The 23353-nt window shown below is 40.7% G+C and overlaps 1 protein-coding gene across 4 annotated transcripts in view; it reads left to right on the top strand.

Annotated features, from left to right (window-relative positions):
* Positions 1 to 23353, top strand: part of MYO5A (myosin VA) — a 221625-nt gene that overhangs the window by 67819 nt on the left and 130453 nt on the right. The window lies entirely within an intron of this gene.

Raw genomic sequence — 23353 nt, 5'->3', positions numbered from 1 at the left:
ATATATTGTGAACACTTTCCTTTGACCACATGTATTCTACTCACATATGTTTTATGATCATATATATTTTATGATATTATTTTATTTAAAATTGCGCTGAATTTCCTTAGTCGATTTTTTTTATTGTTGGTCCTTTCAGTTGTTTTCTTTTTGTCTTCTTTTTTTGGGGGGGGTGGGGGGAGAAATTATGTCATTAAAGTCTTTATATAGCTTAGATAACTTCTTTAAGCTATAACCCTACAAAAAATTTCTGGAAAATCCCAGCTACTCAGGAGGCTGAGGCCGGAGAATTGCTTGATCCTGGGAGGCGGAGGTTGCAGTGAGCCAAGATTGCACCAATACACTCCAGCCTGGGCAACAGAGCGAGACACCTTCTCCCCCCGCCCCCAAAAAAAGGATTTTTACATTTTTAAGATATTTGAAAAAAAAATTGTCAAGCTTCCTTCCCAGAAATGCTATGAAGATTTATATGCTGAAAACCAGTGCCTGAGATTCCTAATTCCCATGCCCTTGCCAATATTTTCAAATTTCTAATATTTTAAAATTTGACAGTTGAAAATGGTACCTTTTGAAAAATTAATTTATGAAAGAATGTTATAAAATGAAGTTAGTCTTTTTGTTTTTTGTTTTTATATTTATTTATATTTTATATGTATTTGTGAGGTACCTGTGATATTTTGATACATGCATAGAATGTGTAATGATCAAATATGGTATTTAGAATATCCATCCCCTTGAACATTTATTATTTCTTTTTTATTATTTTTCTTTTTCTTTTTTTTTTTTTTTGAGACAGAATCTTGCTTTGTGCAAGGCTGGAGTGCAGTGGTGCAAACATGGCTCACTGCAGCCTTGACTTCCTGGGCTCAAGTGATCCTCTCACCTCAGCCTCTCTAGTGGCAGGGACTACAGGTGCATGCCACCACACCCAGCTAATTTTTGTATTTTTTGTAAAGATGCCACCATGCCAGGCTAATTTTTGTATTTTTTGTAGAGACAGGGTTTCACCATGTCAGCAGCCCAGGCTGGTCTTGAACTCCTGACCTCAAGTGATCTACTTGCCTTGGCCTTTCAAAGTGCTGGGATTACAGGCATGAGCCACTGTGCCTGGCCACATTTATCATTTCTTTGCGTTAGGAACATTTGGAATCTTCTTCTTCTAGCTGTTTTGAAATACATAATACATTGTCGTTAGCTATAGTCACCCTATTATTGTGCTATTGAACACTAGCAGTTATTTCTTCTAACAGTATGTTTGTACCCATTAACTAACCTCTCTTTATCCCCCTACTGCCACACACACCCTTCTAGCCTCTAGTAATTATAATTTTACTCTTTACCTCCATGAGATCTACTTTTTTGTAGCTTACATATGAATGAGAATGTGTGATATTTGTTTTTCTGTGCTTGGTTTATTTCACTTAACTTAATGACCTCCAGTTTCATCCATGCTGCTGCAATGACAAGATTTTATTCTTTTTTATGGCCGAATAGTATTCTATTCTGTATATATAACACTTTATCAGTTGATCTGTCGGTAGACACTTAGGTTGGTTCTATATCGTAGCTATTGTTAATAGTACTGCAATAAACATGAGGGTGCAGATATGCTTTTGACATACTGATTTCCTTTTCTTTGAATAAATACCCAGAAGTGGGATTACTGGATTGTATGGTAGTTCTATTTTTAGTCTTTTGAAAAATCTCCATGCTCTTTTCCATAATGACTATACTAATTTACATTTCCACCAACAATGTAGAAGAATTTCCTTTTCTCCACATCCTCAACAGCCTCTGTTATTTTTTGCCTTTTGATAAAAGTCATTCTAACGGGAGTGAGATTATACCTCATTGTAGTTTTGATTTGCATTTTCTGATGATTAGTGGTGTTGAGCATTTTGTCATATATCTGTTAGCCATTTATGTGCCTTCTTGTGAGAAATATGTGTTCAGATCCTTTGTCTACTTTTGTTTTTTTTTTTTGAGACAGGGTCTCACTCACTCTGTCACTTAGGCTGGTGCGATCACTGTGCACTGCAGCCTTAACCTCCCTGGGCTCAAGCGCTTCTCCCACCTCAGCCCCCAAGTAGCTGGGACTACACCACACCTGGCTAATTTTTGTATTTTTTGTAGAGATAGGGTTTTGCCATGTTGCCCAGGCAGGTCTTGAACTCCTGAGCTCAAGCAGTCTACCTGTCTCAGCCTCCCAAAGAGTTGGGATTACAGACGTGAGACACCACACCAAACCCCTTTGCCTACTTTTTAATGAGATTATTTGTTTTTTGTTTTGTTTTGTTTTGCTGTTGAATTGAGTTCCTTGTATATTCTGGATATTAGTCTCTTGTTGAATGAAAAGTTGGCAAATATTTTCTCCAGTTCTGTGGGTTATCTCTTTACTCTGTTAATCGTTTTCTTTGCTGTGTAGAAGCCTTTTAGTTTAACATAGTCTTGTTTGTCTATTTTTGTTTTTGCTGTAATTTTGAGGTCTTAGCTATAAAATCTTTATCTAGACTGATGTCCTGGAATGTTTGCCCAATGTTTACTTCTACAAGTTTCAGATCTTACATTTAAGCCTTTAATCCATTTTGATGTGATATTTTGTGTATGTTGAGAGACTGGGGTCTAGTTTCATTCTTCTGCATATGGTTATCCAGTTTTCCCAGCACCATCTATTGAGGTGACTGTCCTTCCCAATTGTACGTACTTGGTGCTTTTTTCAAAAATGAGTTGGCTGTAAATGTACACATTTATATCTGTGTTCTCTATTCTTTTCCCTTGGTCTATGTGTCTGTTTTTATACCATACCATGCATGCTTATTTGGTTACTACAACTTTATAGTATATTTTGGAGTCAGGTAGTGTCATGCCTCCAGCTTTGTTTTTTTTGCTCAGGATTGCTATGTCTATGTGAGGTCTTTTCTGGTTCCATATAAATTTTAGGATTGTTTTTCTGTTTCTGTGAAGAATATCATTAGTATTTTTGAAATGGATTGCATTGAATCTGTAAATTGCTTTGGGTAGTACTGGCATTTTAACAAAATTAAGTCTTTTCATCCACAAGCATGGAATATCTTTCCATTTTTTTGTGTGTCCTCTTTAATTTCTTTCTTCAGTGTTTTTATAGTTTTGCTTGTATAGATGTTTTACTTCTTTGGTTAAGTTAATTTCTAGGTATTTTATATTATTTGTAGCCATTGTGAATGGGGTTAATTTCTTGATTTCTTTTTCAGATTGTTTGCTGTTGGCATAAATAAATGCTACTGGTTTTGTATGTTGATTTTGTATCCTGCAACTTTACTAGATTCGTTTATCAGTTCTAACAGTTTTTTTTGGTGGAGTTTTTAGGGTTTTCTAAATAATAAGATCATGTCATCTGCGAGCAAGGGTAATTTGACTTCTTCCTTTCCAATTTGGATGTCTTTTCTTTCTCTTATCTGATTGCTCTGGTGAGGACTTCCAATATTATGTTGAATAAAAGTAAAAGTAGACATCCTTTTGTTGTTCCATATGTTAGATGAAAGGCTTTCAACTGGTCCCCATTCAGTGATGTTAGCTGTGGGTTTGTCATATGTGGCCTTTATTATTTTGAAGTATAGTCCTTCTGTAACCACTTTGTTGAGGTCTTTTTTTTTTTTATCGTGAAGGGATGTTGAATTTTATTGAATGCTTTTTTAACATATATCAAAATGATCATATGGCTTTTGTTCTTCCTTCTGTTAATGTGATGTATTACATTTATTGCTTTGTGTATGTTGAACTATCCTTGCATGTCTGGGATGAATCCCACTTGATTATGGTGAATGATCTTTTTAATGTGTTGTTGAATTCAGTTGGGCTAGTATTTTTTTTTGAGAATTTTTGCATCTGTATTCATCAGTGATATTAGCCTGTAGTTTTCTTATTTTGTTGTCTCCTTTTCTGATTTTGGTATCAGGTAAAGCTGGGCTTGTAGAATGAGTTTGGAACTATTCCCCACTTTTCAATTTTTTTGAAGAGTTTGAGCAGAATTGGTATTATTTCTTCCTTAAGTGTTTGGTAGAATTCAGCAATTAAGCCATCAGATCCAGGGCTTCTTTTTTGTTGTTGTTGTTATGACTCTGATCTTATTACTTATTACTCATTATTAGTTCAGGTTTTCTATTTTTTCATGATTCAATTATGGTAGGTTGTATGTGTCCAGGAATTATCAGTTTATTCTAGGATTTCCAATTTGTTGGCATATAGTACTTTATAATGTCTCTAATGACTCTTTGTATTTCTGTAGTCTCAGTTGTTATGTCTCCTTTCTAATCTCTGATTTTATTTATTTGGGTCTTCTCTCTTTTTATCTTAGCCTTGGCCAAGGTTTCTCAATATTTTCAAACAGTAAACTTTTTGTTTCATTGACCTTCTGTATTTTTTTTTTAGTTTCAATTTTATTTATTTCTGCTCTGGTCTTTAGTATTTCTTTTCCTCTACCAATTTTGGATTTGATTTGTTCTTGCTCTTCTAGTTCCTTAACATGCACCATTATTAGATTGTTCATTTGAAGTCTTTTTACTTCTTTGATGTAGGCAGTTATTGCTATAAACATCTGTCTTAGTACTGCTTTTGCTGTATCCCATAGATTTTGGTATGTTGTATTACCATTTTTGTATTTTCAAGGAAATTTTAAATTTCCATCTTAATTTTTTAAATTGACCCTTTGGTCATTCAGGAGCATGTTGTTTAATTTCCATGTATTTGTGAATTTTCCAGGGTTCCATTGTGGTCAGAAAGGATACTTGGTTTCTCCTTTTTTGAATGTGTTGAGACTTGTTTTGTGGCCCAAGTTATGTTCTATTCTGGAGAATATTTCATGTGGTGATGAAAAGAATGTGTACTCTTCTGCAAATGGGTGAAATGTTCTGTAAATGTTAGTTAGGTCTGTTTGCCTGTAGTTTAACTCTGATGTTTCCTTGTTGATTTTCTGTCTGGGTGATCTGTCCATTACTGACAGTGAGGTGTTGAAGTCTCTGACTTTTATTTTATTACAGTGTATCCCTCTCTTGGACCTATTAATGTTTGCTATATATACGTGGGTACTCTGGTGTTGGGTGCATAGATATTAATAATTGTTGTATCTTCTTTCTTAATTGATCCCTTTATCATTATATAGTGACCTTCTTTGTTACTTTTTACAGTCTTTGACTTGTAGTCTATTTTATCTGATATAAGTGTAGCTACTGCTACTCTTTTTTGGTTTCCACATGCACGCAATATCTCTTTCCATCCCTTCACTTTCAGTCTACGTTATATCTTTATAGGTAAAACGGGTTTCCTAGGGACAACAGATAGTTGACTCTTGTTTCTTTTTTGATTTAGATACTCTATATCTTTTTTGATTGGAGAATTTTATCCATTTGCATTCAGTGTTATTGATAAGTAAGTACTTTCTACTGTCATTTTGTTGCTTGTTTTCTAGTTATTTTCTTATTCTCTCTTCTCCCTCTCGTACTGTCCTCCTTTGTGGTTAAGTAGTTTTCTCTAGTAGTATGTTTTAATTTGTCGCATTTTATTTTTACTGTATCTTTTATAAGTTTTTACTTTGTAGTTACCATGAGACTTATAGAAAACATCTTATACATATAATAAGTTATCTCAAAGAGATGACTTTATCTTAGATCACAAAGACAAGACAGAAATGCAGAAATAATTTTTTTAAAAAAAAACCTCTATAATTTAATTTCACTCCCCCTACCTTTTCACTTTTTATTGTCTCAATTTACATATTTAATATTGCTTATCTCTTAACAGGTTCCTGCTGCTATTTCTTTTTGATAGATTTATCTTCCAGACATTATACTAGTTATGAGTTGAAAGCACATCACCATTGCAGTTTCAATTATTGTGAGGTTTTTTTGTGTACCTATTTTTACCTGTGAGTTTTATACCTTCACATGTTTTGTTTTTTCACATTAATGTTTTGCTTTTTTTTTCTTCTTCCAGATTGAAGAACTCCCTTTTTAGTATTTCTTATAAGACAGGTCTGGTGGTGGAGAATTCTCTCAACTTTTGTTTTGTGGGAAGGACTTTATCTCTCCTTTATGTTTGAAGGATAGCTTTGTTGGATATGGTATTCTAAGATGGCAGGTTTTTTTGTCTTTCAGCACATTGAAAATGTCCTTTCACTCCCTTCTGGCCCATATACTTTTGCTTGAGAAGTCTGTTGCAAAATGCATTGGAACTCCTTTATATGTTATTTGCTTCTTTTCCCTTGCTACTTTTAGGACCCTCTGTTTGTCCTTCACCTTTGAGAATTTGATTATTATATGTCTTGGGGTAGCCTCATTTGGGTCAAATGTATGTGGTATTCTATGACCTTCCTATACCTGGATATTTATATGTTTCTCAAGTTTTGGAAAGTTTTCTCTTACTATTAATATTTCTTTGAATAAGCTTTCTTTCCCTCATTCTTAATCAACCCCTCTTGAACACCAATAATTCTTAGGTTTAGTCTTTTAGGGTAGTTTTCAATATCTCCTTGGCAGAGCTTCATTCCTTTTTATTCTTTTTTGTTTCTCCTATGGCTATTTTTTTTTTTTTTACATGGAGTCTCACTTTGTTGCTCAGGCTGGAGTACAGTGGCGCAATCTTGGCTCACTGCAACCTCCGCCTCCTGGGTACAAGTGATTCTTCTGCCTCAGCCTCCTGAGTAGCTGGGATTACAGGAGTGCACCACCATGCCTGGCTCTAGTAAATGATCTGAGTGCTGCCCATCCTGAATGAGGATGGTCCCAAAGGGAATAACCTGTCAGTGTGGAAAGCCTGGCTAGGGATTTGGGCACAGGGGAATTATGGAATATACCTCCTACAGTATGATACTGCTGAACTCTGATTTGGAGTCTCCTCTGAGTTTCAGAGCAGAGTTTCCAGAGCCCAGGATGATGGTCCTGTATCCTCTCTTTGTTTCTGGCTGTCCTCAGGGGTATTTCACCCTTCAGGCACTCGTGATGCTTCCTGTGGGTTGAGGCAAAGATAGGTCTTCTGTCAGGTAACCCAAGATGGCAGGGAAGTTGCACCTTGATCTCACTTTTTCCAGTGTAGAAACTCAGTCAGGGGGAAATTTTCCTTGCACTTGGTGCCAGACAGATTTGGTGGAGCTGCATCATTATTATAGGAGTCTGATTATCTTGCCATCTGCTCAGAGTTTTTTTTTATACTTCTCTGTGGCCCTGGGAACTGTCTCATTCTCATTTTAATTCTGGGATATTGCTGGTGATAATCTTGGCATTATATTTTTGTTTTTGGTTTTCAATGGGGGGTGGGGGGGTGAAACCAGCTTGCTTCTGTGCCACCATTTTGGAGAAGAATCTGCCTATATTTACTCAATTCTGACATACACGTTATTTTTTATAGTAGGAATGCATCTTATTGATAGTGTCTTAGATTTAATGAAATATGACATACATTTATTCAGTAAGTAATTACTGGGCATCTATTATAGATCAGACACTATGTTGGGCTGTGGGCATCAGTTTGAGTAAAACAGATATCTTCCTATCTTCATGGTTTTCATAGTGAAGAAAAAGTACAGGGTTATCTGAGAAAATGTAACAGTGGAGCTTAATTTAGATAGACACGTCAGGGAAGGTCTTTCCAAGTAACAGATATTAAAGCTTAAGATGTGAAGTATAAGGAGGAGTCAGTCAGAAAACAAGTGAACTAGGGATTCCAGGCCAAGAAAAAGCAAGAGAGAAAATCTTGAGGCTTGATCTAGCATGGATTGTTTAAGCAGTTAAAGGACAGGTAGTGCAGATGGCCCTTGGTGGGGTGAAGAGAGGGGCTAAGCAGTGAGGTAGTAGGGAATGTCATGAGATGGGGTTGGTTCTTCGAACCTTCTGAGGGCAAGTGCCAAACAATGCAGGGCTCAAAGGGGTTATGTGAATGTTTTAGCCAAAGTTATTAAAGGGTTTTAAGCAAGGATGAGACATCATTTTTCCATTTTTCATCCTGTTTTTCCATTTCAAAAACATCACTCTGGATGCTGAATAGAGAGTTGGGGGAGGAAAGCTTGATAGAGAACTATTTCTAGCATTAGAGTGAATATTGGCTAGGATTTGGTGGTGGCTGTAGAGATGGAGAGAAGGGGACAAAATTTAGTTATAATATTGCAGATAAGACTTAGTGATGGATTTGTTATAGGAGTGAAGGAGAGGGCAGTCCTCAGTATCAGTTTTTTTCCCAAGAGCAACTAACTATCTGGGTAGAGGTGCCTGTCTGAGATGGGGATGCTGCAGGAAGGACATATTTAAAAAGAGGTAGGAGAAGAGATCTGTTTTGGACTTGTTGAATTTAAGATGTCTACGAGACATCTAAACAGAGATTTTAGGAAGTAATGTGGATCTAGGGGTCTGGAGTTCAGTAGAAAAGTCTAGGTAGAGATAGAAATTTGGGAAAAATTGGCATTTAAATTCCTGAGAATGGGTGGGATACAATGTAAATGTAAAAATAATAAGACCCAGGAGGTGAAGGTTGCAGTGAGCCATGATCACACCACTGCAATCCAGCCTGGGCGACAGAGTGAGACCATGCCAAAAAAAAAAAAAAAAAAACAAAAAAAAAACAACAACACAGTAGTGCAAGCTAATCATAAGAATAATATTAACATGGGCTAGGTGTGGTGACTTATGTCTATAATCCCAGCACTCTGGGAGGCCGAGATGGGAGGATCACTTGAGCCAAGGAGTTCACGACCAGCCTGGGTGACAGTGAGACCTTGTCTCTACATTTTTTTATTTTTATTTTTTGAGACAAGTTCTCACTCTGTCATCCAGGCTGGAGTACAGTGGCACAATCTTGGCTCTTGCAGCCTCCACCTCTTGAGTTCAAGTGATTCTCCCACCTCAGCCTACCAAGTAGCTGGGACTATAGGCGTGCACCACCATGCCCAACTAATTTTTGTATTTTTTTGGTAGAGATGGGGTTTCACTGTGTTGGCCAGGCTGGTCTCGAACTCCTGACCTCAAGGGATCTGCCCACCTCAGCCTCCTAAAGTGCTGGGGTTATAGGCGTGATCCACTGCTCCCAGCCCCATCTCTAATTTTTTTTTTTTTAAAGAATATTATTAATGAGAATAGCTCACACATCAACTGCCTTCTACGTACTAAGCGCTGTTCTGAGTACTTCACATATATAACTGATTTAATCTTCATGATACCCCTATGTGGTAGGTATTATTACCCTCATTGTAGACAATACATAGGAAAGCCACAGGGCTAGTAAACCCAGAAAGTCTTATACTGAACTATTATTATTATTATTTTTGAGATGGGTCTTGTTATGTTGCCAAGGCTGGTCTCAAACTCCTGAGCTCAAGTGATCCTCCCACCTACGCCTCTCAAGTACCAGAGTTTACAGGTGTGCGCATCACCATGCCCTGCTCTAAAGCATAAAAGTTGGCTCTGCCCCCCACGGCTACTCTCAGGGGCTGGGATTGAGTGCCTTTGGCTTTTCCAGGCACATGGTGTAAGCTGTCACTGTCTTTACCATTCTGTGGTCTGGAGGACAGTAGCCGTCTTCTCACAGCTCCACTAGGCAGTGCCCCAACCCCACATTTCCCTCCCACATTGCCCTACTAGAGGTTCTCCATGAGGGCTCTGCCTCTGCAGCAGGCTTCTGTGTGGACTTCCAGGCTTTTCCATACATCTTCTTAAATCTAGCCAGATTGATTCTCTTGAACACTTTGCTGCTTAGAAATTTCTTCCACCAGATACTTTAAATCATCTCTCTCAAGTTCAAAGTTCCACAGATCCCTAGAGCAAGGGCAGAATGCCATCAGTCTCTTTCCTAAAGCATAGCATGAGTGACCTTTACCCCAGTTCCCAATAAGTTCCTCATTTCCATCTGAGACCCTCTCAGCCTCGCCTTCACTGTCCATATTCCTATCAGCATTTTGGTCATAACCATTCAATAGGTCTCTAGGAAGTTCCAAACTTTCCCTCATCTTCCTGTCTTCTGAGCCCTCCAAACTGTTTCAACCTCTGCCCATTACCCAGGTCCAAAGCCACTTCCACATTTTCAGGTATCTTTATAGCAATGCCCCACACCTCATTACCAGTTTTCTATATTAGTTCGTTCTTGCATTGCTATAAAGAAATACCTGGGACTGGGAATTTATAAAGAAAAGAGGCTTAATTGCCTCATGGTTCTGCAGGATGTACAGAAACCATGGCTGGGGAGGCCTCAGGAAGCTTCCACTCATGGTGGAAGGCAAAAGGGGAGTGGGCATATCACATGGCAAGGATTGGGGAGAGAGAAAGCAAGAGAGAGAGCGAGAGTGTGAGTGAGTGATAACGATCTTGTGAGAACTCACTATCACGAAGACAGCACCAAGCCATGAGGGAGCCACCCCCATGATCCAAACACCTTCCACCAGGCCCTACCTCCAGCATTAGGGATTATAATTTAACATAAGATTGGGTGAGGACCAGTACCCAAACCATATCATTCCTCCCCTGACTCCTTCCAAATCTCATGTCCTTCTCACATTGCAAAATACAATCACACCTTCCTGACAGTCCCCCAAAGCCTTGACTCATTCTACTATTAACTCAGAAATCCAAATCCAAAGTTCTTATCTGAGACTTTTCTCCTTCCACCTCTGAGCCCATAAAATCAAAACAAGTTGACTACTGCCAAGATACCGTGGGGTATGGACATTTCTCCCATTCCAAAAGGGAGAAATTGGCCAAAAGAAAGGGGCTACAGGCAAGTTTGAAACCTAGCAGGGCAGTCATTAAATCTTAAAGATCCAAAATAATCCTGTTTGACTACACGTCCCATCCAGGGCACACTGACGGGAAGAGTGGGTTCCCAAGGCCTTGGGCAGCTCTTTGTCTGTGGCTTTGTAGGGTTCGGCCCCTAGGGCTGTTCTTATGGGTTGGAGTTGAATGCCTGTGGCTTTTCTAGGCTGAAGGTGCAAGGTGCCAATGGATTTACAATTCTGGGATCGGGAGGATGGTGGCCCCCTTCTCACAGCTCCACTAGGCAATGCCCCCTTGCAACTCTGTGTAGGGCCTCCAACCCCACATTTCCCCTTGGCACTGCCCTAGTAGAGGTTCTCTATGAGGGCTTTGCCTCTGCAGGAGGCTTTTGCCTCGGCACCCAGGCTTTCTCATACATCCTCTGAAATCTAAGCGGAAGCTGCCAAACATTCTTCACTTTTTATTCTGTACACCTACAGGCTTAACACCACATGGAATCTGCTAAGCCTTATGGCTTGCATTCTTCAAAGTGGCAGCTCGAGCTGTACCCCGGCTTTTTTGACCCTTGGCTGGAGCTGAAGCTGGAGTGGCTACGATGCAGGAAGCAGAGCTCTGAGGCTGTGCAGGGTAGTGGGGCCCTAGGCCTGGCCCTCTACATTATAATGTCCTCCTAGGCCTCTGGGCCTGTGATGGGAGGGGCTGCTGGGAAGGTCTCCGAAATGCCTTCAAGGACTTTTCCCCATTGACTTGGCTATTAGCACTTATCTCTCTTTTAGTTATGCAAATTTCTCTAGCAAATGGTTGCTGCTCCAAGGCCTGCTTGAATTTCTCTCTTGAAAAAGCTATCTCTGCCACATGGCCAGCCTGCAAATTTTCCAAATTTTTATGCTCTGCTTCCTGCTTAAATATATATTCCAACTTTAAGTCGCTTCTTTGCTCCTGTACCTGAGTGTAGGCTGTTCGAAGCAGTCGGGCCACATCTTGAATGCTTTTCTGCCTTGAAATTTCTTCTGCCAGATACCTTAAATCACCACTCTGAAGTTCAGTTCCACAGATCCCCTAGGGCAGGGGCCACAGTGCAATCAAGTTCTTTGCTAAGGCATAACACACGTGACCTTTGCTCCAGTTCCAATAAGTTCCACATTTCCATCTGAGACCTTCTCAGCCTGGCCTTCACTGTCTGGATCACTATCAGCATTTTGGTCACAACCACTTAACCAGTCTCTAAGAATTCCAAACTTTCTTTCTTCTTCCTGTCTTCTTCTGAGCCTTCCATATGCTTCCAACCTCTGCTGTTACCTAGTTCCAAAGTTGCTTCTACATTTTCAGTTATCTGTATGTGAGGCAATCCCTCACTCCCAGTACCAATTTTTTGTGTTAGTTCATTCTTGCATTGCTATAAAGAAAGACCTGAGACTGGGTAAGTTATAAGAAAAGGGGTTTAATTGGCTTACGCTTCTGCAGGCTGTACATGAAGCATGGCGGCATCTGCTTCTAGGGAGGCCTCAGGGAGCTTTCACAGTGGAAAGCAAGACAGGAGCAGACACATCACATAGCAAAAAGCAGGAGCAAGAGACAGAGAAGGTGGGCGGAGGTTGCAACACATTTTAAAATGCCCAGATCTCAGGAGAACTCACTATCACAAAGACAGTACCAAGCCATGAGGGATCTGCCCACATGATTCAAATACCTCCCACCAGGCCTCAACTCCAGCATTGGGGATTACATTTCAACATGAGATTTGGGCAGGGACAAATATCCAAACTGTGTCATTTCCCAAGTTAGCAAAAGACCTAGAAGTGTTGATTCTCAAAGCTGGGGAGCAACACAAAGGGAGCTGCCTGTTATAAGCGGGAGGGAAATACATACCGGCACCTGCCTATTGTTTCCCAGGTACTGTTTTGGCACCTTATCCATATTGTCTCATATAATGTATGTGTTGTTTGATGTTTAATTCCATGATTCCTTAAATCTTACCATGTTAAGACATTTTAGTTAAAATTTAAAAAATTACCCATGACTTCTTTCATCACTACATCATTTATCAGGGTGATAGATAGTCTATGTGGGAGGAAGACCCCTATATTAAAGAGGCCTGTACGTATTTAACATGACTTCCATGTAATACTTTTTTCTACATTGAGAACAAGTGTTGAAAATGATAGGAAAGTGTGAGTTGTTTTGCTTAGTTGAGCAACTTTGGTCCCAATCAGGAGAAAGTGATTCAATGAGATTGTGTTTTTCTTATTCTTCCTTATACAACCTAATCATTTTGAAATCAGAGATCTTTCTAGGTTTGAATTCTGCTTCTGCCATTTATTAGCTGAGTGACTTTGTGGCAAGTTATCTAACTTCTCTCAAGTGTTTTGTTGAATAAGGAACTTCTTTAATAATAATTATAAAGCATATTATGAGATTAAGTAAAGTTACGACTTTTCTTTATCCTAATCAAAGCCTTGTGATGAATACAACCTATATGGTTCCTTTCCTTGTTGGTGATTCTGTTTTACCTTTGATTATTTTAATTATTTAGAATTTTGTGGTTTAAAATACCACCAGCTAATTATAGATGGAAATACTAATTTTTCTTGATATGCATATTAACACTGTTCTTAAGAAGTGAGATCTAGTTCTGAAAATAATCTTTACACGAATGTTAAATAACTACAGTGTCTAAAAATACTCATTCCAAAGCTCTGTCATCTCACATAAAATTTTAGAAAAATAAGAATATTTAATTTTTGCTACTTAATGGTGACAAAGCATATCCATCAATTTGCAAGTTCTTGTTTTCTTCCTAAATTTAAAATGATAATTTCAACCTCTGGTGGGAGCTGACTTGAACTTGATTTTCCTTTTTTTTTTGGAGACAGAGTCTTGCTCTGTTGCCCAGGCTGGAGTGTAGTGGCACAATCTCGGCTCACTGCAACCTCCGCCTCTCAGGTTCAAGCAATTCTTGTGCCTCAGCCCCCCGAGTAGCTGGGACTGTGCAGGTGCGTGTCACCACTCCCAGTTAATTTTTTGTATTTTAGTAGAGACAGGGTTTCACCATGTTGCCCAGGCTGGTCTCGAACTCCTGAGCTCAGGCAATCCACCTGTCTCGGCCTCCCAAAGTGTGATTTACTTTTTTTTTTTTTTTTGAGATGGAGTCTTGCCCTGTCGCCCAGGCTAAAGTGCAGTGGCGCAATCTCAGCTCACTGCAACCTCTGCTTCCCTGGTTCAAACAGTTCTGCCTCAGCCTCCTGAATAGCTAGGATTACAGGCGCCCACCACCATGCCCATCTAATTTTTGTTTTTTTATTAGAGACAGGGTTTCTCCATGTTGGCCAGACTGGTCTCGAACTCCTAACCTCGTGATCTACCCGCCTCAGCCTCCCAAAGTGAAGCGTGATTTACTTTTAAACCAGGTACACTTCATAGTATATGCAAGGTAACTTGCAGAGTCAGCAAAAAAATAAAACTTTTAAGTCAACCCTATGATTTTGTTCATTTATAGAAGTTCATGAACCTGAGCTCATTCATTAAAATTTTAGTCTTCAGCATCCTCAGATTGTTTTTTTGCTGTTATTGACTAACCTCATTTTTGGTAGAGCCTTCATTCTTTTGTCAGAGCTCATTGGAACACTGCAGGATGGATGGCAAGCTGATTGGCATGGCTTTGACATGTTGTCTTAGATGAGACATTCTTAAGTTTCACCAGATGACATGGGCCAGTTTAATAGCTATTTTCATTATGATACCAAGAGCAATTTGGGGGTGGAGGAGGGGAATTCCTTCATAATAAAATCTACTGTTTTGGCCAGGCATGGTGGCTCACGCCTGTAATCCCAGCACTTTGGGAGGCCAAGGCAGGCGGATCACAAGGTCAGGAGATCAAGACCGTCCTGGCTAACACGGTGAAACCCTTTCTTTACTAAAAATACAAAAAATTAGCCAGGCTTGGTGGCATGCACTTGTATTGTAGTCCCAGCTACTTGGGAGGCTGAGGGAAGAGAATCGCTTGAACCCGGGAGGTGGAGGTTGCAGTGAGCTGAGATCGTGCCACTGCACTCCAGCCTGGGCAACAGAGCAAGACCCTATCTCAAAACAACAACAACAACAAAAAAAACCTGTTTTAACAATGGGTGGGCATAGTGGAGTAAAAAGAATGTATGGCTCCTAGAGTAGACTTGGAACTTCATCTCTATCATGTTTAAGGTTTAAGCCTCAATAGCTGTTAAAATGGGTTAGTACTGGGGTTAGTTGTTGTGATTATTTGAATGAAATTATACATGTAAAATACCTGGGCCTCTACTGGCACACAAAATGTGCTCAATAAATGTTAGCTCTGGTTCCTTATAAGCCTTTGCTGAGTCCTGTCAAGCAGAGTTGGTTGTCATTCAGCTCCTCGGCAGCATTTCTGTGACCTGCGGTGAGGTACAGGACACTTCTGCTCTTCACTTCTCGACTCTACCCAGAATGCACCATGTGTTCAGCACTCCACACCCCTTTTTTCTCTTACCCCCATTTTACTGTGACCCCTTGCCCTGATCTAGACCCTTTGGCTTTCCTTTCTTCCCATCTGTCCCCCTCCTTGCTGCTCCAGGAGATGGCTGGTGGAGGTGGTGGCGCCAGCATTTCTTTTCCTTCTGAGGAAGGAATTTGTGGTAGGGTTTGGGTGGGTACTGAATCTCTGTTTTGGAGGTTTGGGGTAGCTTCCACTCTAAACACATGAACATGAAGGGAAGAGTTGTGGGTTTGTCGGGGGTGGGAGGAGAGAAAAGGATTTCTCATTACTTCTCTGCTCCCCACATGCCTAGCTCTTTTTCCTTCTGTCACACAAATATTTCTTACATAACTGTCTAATGCATCATGCATCTTTCTCTGTTTCTGGAAATTACAGAGCCTTTCAGAAGATTTTGGGAGTGTTTGGTAAGACTGATAATTCTTTTTGTCCACCCTCTTGGAAGCTAAGGACACTCATATAACAAAAGTTTTTTGAAAAATTATTACGGGCAGTCCCTGCTGAATAGACAAAGTTGAAAAAGATACAGCTCTCCTTGCAAGGAGCTCACAGTCTTTAGAGATAGGCACCCAAAGTCATCATTTAGTGGGATAAGGATTCTAGCAGAAGATTGTATAAGGTAATAGAGATGTTGAGAATGGAGGGCCAAATGAGGAGAAGTCAGGAAAAGCCTCTTAGAGGAGGTGGCACTTGAACACAGAATTGAGGAATAAATAGGAGCTTGCTGCTGAAGAGGGAAGAGATTGTGTTTCAGATGGAGGAAACAGCTACAGCCAAAGGCTTACAAGTGTGAAACAGCATGGCTTGTTCAGGGTATAGCAAACCCATAGTTTTCTGTGACTGGAGAATAGAAGTGGCAAGTGAAAATTGGTGGGGAGGGGGATGAAATGTTTAAGAATATATTCCATCAAGGGGCTTCAATAGCGTAAGTAATGTTCTACTTATGAACCTAAGTGGTGGGCATATGGAAGTTCATTACATCATTCTTTTCATTCAACAAATTATTTACGTATACACACACACACCCAGACACACACATCCTCTTGTATGACATATTTCATAACAAATTTAAAAAATACAAAATATACCATTACTAAGGGGGGCAATTTTCTAGATTTCCTAGTTTCTTTAATAATTTTTGTTTCCTTTTTTCTGGGGAGCTCATCATGTGCTTTTAGAATAGTAGTTCCTGAATTTTTTATACCAAAAACATGCTCTAAGGGCTATATGAATTACTTAGTAATCATATGGAACATCCACATTAATGTCAGATTTCAGAGGAGGGGGTATTGGTGACGTTTCAGGATTTCTTTCCTGCTTTAGTTCAAAGCCCAGAGGAGCACTTAGTTTTTATAACATGCTTGTTTGAATTGTGACATAAAGCACTCATTTTTGCAAACATTCACAATAGGCTATCGAAAGTGAGCCATGGCCAATTCTGAATTGCCAAGCTGCTCATGATTTAATACAGAAGCTAATAAAGATGTGCACATGTGCTATAAAGCAAATAATGTACATGGGAGTTGGGGGAGAAGAGAGAAGATCATATGGGTCAAATTCTTTGGGTTTTGAGGGCTGGTCAGTTTACTCTGTTAGTGCTGTTAGTCTTGTTCCCAAAGTGTCTGGGGCATCAGAAGCAACTGCTTTTGGTGCCCACACCCTCAGTGTTCCTTGACAGACAAAACGCAAGTTAGTAAAACTTCCAGTGAGTCATCTGCATCAATCAAGGGCCTCTTCAGTGTTGTCATCGTGGTAAGATACCAAAAGAAAGATGACTGGTGGGCCAGGTGCGGTGACTCATGCCTTTAATCCTAGCACTTTGGGAGGCCGAGGTGGGCAGATCACCTGAGGTCAGGGGTTCAAGACCAGCCTGGCCAACATGGCAAAGCCCCATCTCTACTAATAATATAAAAATTAGCCAGGTGTTGTGTTGCATGCCTGTAATCCCGGCTACTCGGGAGGCTGAGGCAGGAGAATCGCTTGAACCTGGGAGGCAGAGGCAGCAGTGAGCAGAGACTGCGCCACTGCACTCCAGCCTGGGCAACAGAGCGAGACTCCATCTCAAAAAAAAAAAAAAAGAAAAAGAAAAAAGATGACTGGTGCCTCTTTAAACATGCAAGGCTGGGTGTAACCCCCAAGAAGGTGCAAGGGCAGTGCTGGGTGAGCCAACACTGTTTGGTGCCCCTCTCTGGCATGTTCCAGTGCCAGCATGTCCCTTGAACCTGCCTTTCTAGTGCTCTTCTTTTAGACTCTGTCAAAATTACCTCATTGCTGCCAGGCAGGCCTCATTAAATTGTATTGTGGAAGGACAGATGTCTTTTATTTTCCTTGCAAGCTATTATGCAGGTTAAATCTGTGCTAGCATTATTTTCTCAGATTTTAGCTATTATAAAATTTAGTCCATCTTCATTTTATTCTCATTCTGATTTTTTATCAAGTGGTTCATTTGAATTGTCACAAATCTTTGATGTGTGTTTACATTTTATGTAGTTTAGGTTTATTTTCTCATTTCTCCCTCCCTAGGTTTTTTCTTTAATCACAATACCTCAAATCTCAGGCTCTTCTTTTTCCTTCTCCTACCAGTTTCTACATCATTATTTACTTTTTCTTTACCTACTACTTCATGAATCTCTCTTCTTTAAGCCTCTGATTCATGCCCCATCTCAACCCTGCTTGGTGGCCTCAAACTCTGGTATGGCTTCATGGAAAATTCTGAGCTAAGCCTGTGGAATGTTGCCAATTTTTCTCATCTCTTTTCCTTGCCTTGCCTTATCTCAGTCTTAAATAAAATCAACATATATGTGCTGCCCACAAACTATGGGCCAGGAACTTGGCTGACCTCAAAGGGGATTCAAAGATGGCTTTGAAAGAGTATATAGTCTGGTATGGAAGGTAGGTAGATTCATAAATAACTAAAATAAGGTTTCAGGTAGCATAAGTGAGATGTTTGAGAGACTCTCACAAGATAATGAGGGACTAGATCTAGATGAGTGTGAGTGGAGAAGAGGAAATGGGGATCACTGAAAGAGAGCCTAACCCTTTGTTAGCTAATCATGACAGAATCCAGCTACATGACAGTGTTACCAGGTTGTCCTTGCTCCCAGAGCTCCCAAGATGGTGGCGGGCCGCTTCCAAAATGGCGGCGGGCCACTTCCAAGATGGTAGCAAGCCTCATGTTCTCTGACCTGGGGTTCTTGGCCTCACAGATTCCAAGGAATGGAATCTTGGGCCATGCAATGAGTGTTATAGCTCTATTAGAAGCCGTGGGTCACGGAAGAGAACCGTGGAACCCAGTGACTGACTAGTGTTCAGCTCGATTAGGACGAACCCGGGCACTTAGCCATGCAGGAACAATGGCAAGCCTTTAGCCCTATTGGGAGCAACAGTGGGCGCCTAGCTGGATCAGGAGTATAGCAGACACCCTGCTGGATCCGGAGGGGTGGAAGTCAGCCACAGGTCTGCGACGGTGGCAAACAGCAGTGGTGGACGGCGAGCGAAAGCTCAACTCAAGCCGTAACAAACACAGACCAAAAGAAAGTGCAGTTGCAAGATTTAATAGAGTGAAGACAGAGCTCCCATACAAAGGGAGGGGACCTAAAGAGGGTAGCTGTTGCCAGCTGGAATGCCTGGATTTGTATCCCAATCATTGTCCCTCCCGCTGTGCTCTTAGGCAATAGATGATTAGCTATTTCTTTACCTCCTGTTTTTGCCTAATTAGCATTTTAGTGAGCTCTCTGATGGCTCGGGTGTGAGCTACGTTGCAAGCCCCATGTTTAAAGGTGGATGCGGTCACCTTCCCAGCTAGGCTTAGGGATTCTTAGTCGGCCTAGGAAATCCAGCTAGTCCTGTCTCTCAACAGGGGCCTTCCCTTGCCTTGCTAGGGCTGTGTCCAGTTTGATTCACTTTGGCCAGGGTTATCGTTTTCTAACTGCTTCTTTTTCACCAGGAGGGCCTTCTGCACACTAAGTGGGCAGTGTCTATCCTTGTTTCTGATTCCTGCCTGACTCACACTGTGTCCCATTTCTGGGTTTCTCATGCATTCCAGTGGCCTTGTCTTCTTGCCTGCCTTCCCCCAGTCTTCTCACCGGATGTGACTGGACAAGTTTAGTTCTATTCCTGCCATGTGTATTTGCGTGGCGGCCTAGGGGAAGAGTGGGAGGCAGGGTTGGAAGTGATGAAAGCAGTAGTAAGTGGCATGACAGGTTGAGATTTCCCTGTTTCAGCATCTAAGGTATATATCCTCAAACTGACCCCCTTCTGGCGTAGTTGTTTCTGCAGAGTCACTGATCTCATTGGTTAAGATGGAAAAGAACCACAGAAAGGCAATGGTAATAATAGAATGGTTTCTGACCTATTTCTCCTTGGATGCTTTCCCCAGAGGTAAAGCTAAGATAAAGAGGAAATTGGTTATCAGGGTGGTGTTCAGTGTTTAAATATCTTGCTTTTGGTGAATGTGAGGGCCTTATCCTCCCACTGCTTATCTGTAAGTGTTGTTAACATCTAGCCCTTGGAAATCTAGTCTTTGGCAAAGTATCTACTTTTTGCAAAATACTTGTGGAAATCTGAGCTGGAGCTCCCTACTAACACAGAGCATGAAGGCACTTTCTAGATTTAAAGTCTCCTCATGTTTAGGCACTGGTCAGTTATGCTTTTACAAACTCACTTGGACACATTTTCCTTTTTTGTGTTTTCATCAGTCAAGGTAATAGGTCATTTCATGATTCTGAATATCTCTCTCTCTCTTTTTTTTTTTTTTTTTTTGAGATGGAGTCTTGCTCTGTTGCCCAGGCTGGAGTGCAGTGACGTGATCTTAGCTCACTGCAACCTCCACCTCCTGGGCTCAAGTAATCCTCCCACCTCAGCCTCCTGAGTAGCTGCGATTACAGGCACGAACCACCATACCTGGCTAATTTTTGTATTTTTAGTGGAGGCGGGGTTTCACCATGTTGGTCAGGCTGGTCTCCAACTCCTGAGCTCAAGTGATCCACCTGCCTCAGCCTCCCAAAGAGCTGGGATTACAGGCATGAGCCACCGTGCCCAGCCTGACTCTTAATCTCTTTATATTTATATATCTTTTCTGGAACCAGTAATGCCTTCCAGAGAAAACTACAAAAATGCTGTCTTTGTAAAGTAAGCTTCAGAGTGGGAGCAGTCAGTACATAGAAATATTTATTGCATGAGTAAGGCTTTAGTGATATGTACAGATATTACTCAGTTTATGGACTGTGTCCCTGGGAAAAAAGTTGTAAAACAAATTTCAGTAACATGTTTGATATATGACATTAGAAATCACTTCCTATGGGAAAAACAGTAACAACCCCACCCTGTACTTATATATTGGTTTATACTTTTCGTGAAGTTTCTATGTGTGTAAGCCTTTGCAATAAACTAGAAGACTATTGTTGTCATCCTCATTTTATTGTTGTCTGAAATAAAGGCCAAGGCCCATCTGGTAGCTCTGGGACTAGAACCCATAGTCTAGTTCCATACTCTTTCCTCTGCAAACTGTTTAGATTAAAAGTTTGTATGTGTTGGTAATAATAAGAGAAAATTAAAGCAATTGAGCGAGCTTTTAATCATGCTACTTATATTCAATTTAAAGAGATGCCTTTTATTCTGATCTTCTTTCCATAAGTTCTTGCTAAGCACCAGCTCAGTGTCAGGTACTGTTCTAAGTACTGCCTGCAGTGTTGAACAACACAGACACAGAACTTATGTTCTAATGAAGGAAGAGAGACAGTAAGTAAGTAAACAAACAAGAACATAACAGCAAGTGATTTCAGATAGTGAATAAGAGTGCTGAAGAATATAAAATAGAGAATGGTAATAGTAGTTTGGGTTGATTTCCGCTAGAAAGATCTAGGAAGGCCTCTCCGAAGAGGTTTACATTTGAGCTATCATGTAAATGAGAAGGACATAAGCAGATCTGGGAGAAGTACGTTATAGAGGGCTTAACAAGAGCCAGGGTCTAGAGACAGGAGCAAACAAAACTGTGTTCCTGAAGAACTAAAATAAGATCTGCATGGCTCCGGCTTAGAGGTTGGCAGGGGAAGGAAAGGACAGGTCATGAAGGCCCTTGTAGACCACGGTAAGGGATTTGTATGTTAACTATGATGGCCAGGCCAGGTGTGGTGGCTCACGCCGTAATCCCAGCACTTTGGGAGGCCAAAGTGGGAGGATCACTCTCTCAGGCTAGGAGTTTGAGACCAGCCTGGCCAACATGGCAAAACCCCGTCTCTACTAAAAATACAACAACAACAAAAAAGTAGCCGGGTGTGGTGGCGGGCACCTGTAATCCCAGCTACTTGGGAGGCTGAGGCAGGAGAATCGCTTGAACCCCGGAAGCGGAGGCTACAGTGAGCCGAGATCATGCCATTGCACTCCAGCCTGGGCAACAAGAGCAAAACTCTGAGTCAGAAAAACAGAAAACAAAAAAACTGTGATGGCTATTTGTCCTACTGTTTTCTTGTTAAAATGTCCTTTATTTTATAAAACGATGGTGATATTAGATAGTAAATTGGTATTTATGTTGCCTCTGCTGAGTGTGAGGGCCTTAGTCTCTACTTGTCTGTAAGTGCTGCCAATAATTAATGGTTTTATAATCTTACTTGTCAAGACTAAAAGTTAGTTAATAACCTTATATCAGTCCCCAAACTTTAAAAAAAAAAAATTTACCAGCCATGAAATCTGGTAGTTTGGAAACTATGGCAATATACCACAGCAGCTTCCCAATAGGAAGGCTTGAAAATATTTGTCAGTAAAGAGGTTAACACAGGCTGGGCACGGTGGCTCATGCCTGTAATCCCAGCACCTTGAGAGGCCAAGGCGGGTGGATCATGAGGTCAGGAGATCGAGACCATCCTGGCTAACATGGTGAAACCCTGTCTCTACTAAAAATATAAAAAAATTAGCCGGGTGTGGTGGCACGTGCCTATAGTCCCAGCTACTTGGGAGGCTGAGGCAGGAGAATCGCTTGAACCCAGGAGGCGGAGGTTGCAGTGAGCCGAGATCACGCCACTGCACTCCAGCCTGGGTGACAGAGTGACAGAGTGAGACTCCGTCTCAAAAAAAAAAAAAAAAAAAAAAGAGGTTAACATAATATCCAGGACAGTGGCATGGCATGCTGAAATGTTTTTCTTAATTTAAATTATCTTGAATCTCAGATCTACCTGTACTTTCATTCACCCACTTTCTTTTCGCTTTCTCCTATCTGTAAGTTCATCACTGGGTCATATAAATTTCTCTTGTACTTGGGAATGACCTTGTTACAAGCTTCCAGAACTTTGTGCCCAGTACTTAGAATAGTCATTACATTATCACAGTTCCTTGGGAAGTTGCCCCATATTTAACATACTCAAATCCAAATGCTCCTTCTCAAAGCTCCAAGTAAATTAGTACCCTGATCATTGTTAAAAATGAAATCTAGAGGTGAATTTACATGAAATGAGGATACAGATACAGGCCAGAGACCGGGTTCAGTCTGGCCCACGCCAGCCATGATTGGTTGTGTCATGTCTTTCCCTTGCTGGCTGAATCTAGGATTCCTGTTTTCATATGTGATTTGTTCATGAAAATGGGCATTTAGGTTTAGTGTATGCATGTTTTAAAGGGAAATTTCTTCCCAGAGAGTCCAAGCACATAAAACACTTCAATGTGGTATTTGAAAGATTTATGCATGTTAGTATATTTTGTTCTTTTTCTTCAAAATTGACCACATAATCTTCTGGCTTATGTCCAGGGAGTGTTTAGTTGAGGCAAAATATTTGCTGCTTTAGGAATCCCTGATGATTACCATGCCTTTTTCATGATGTTGAGGCTACAGGAGCTAAGCTTATTAGTGACTGGCTGTGCCATTTTTACCATTTCCCACTCATCTTTATAAAATAATGAAGGCAAAATGCTGAACAAAAGTGTTTCTTCAATTTTTAAAAATTTGTTATTTTTATTCTCCTCTTCTCCCTACTGTGATGGCTCCTGAAGGATGTCCGAGAAATCACTAAGGCTTTGCGGAGCACAGGATGCAAACCACAATAAAAAGATCCAGATTGTGGGCCAGGCACGGTGGCTCATGCCTGTAATCCCAGCACTTTGGGAGGCTGAGGTGGGTGGGTCACGAGGTCAGGAG

Source organism: Pongo pygmaeus, chromosome 16 (genome assembly GCF_028885625.2).
Source record: "Pongo pygmaeus isolate AG05252 chromosome 16, NHGRI_mPonPyg2-v2.0_pri, whole genome shotgun sequence".
Classification (NCBI taxonomy): domain Eukaryota; kingdom Metazoa; phylum Chordata; class Mammalia; order Primates; family Hominidae; genus Pongo; species Pongo pygmaeus.
Note: the sequence above shows the minus strand (reverse complement) of the source record. Positions and strands in the feature narration are given on the sequence as shown.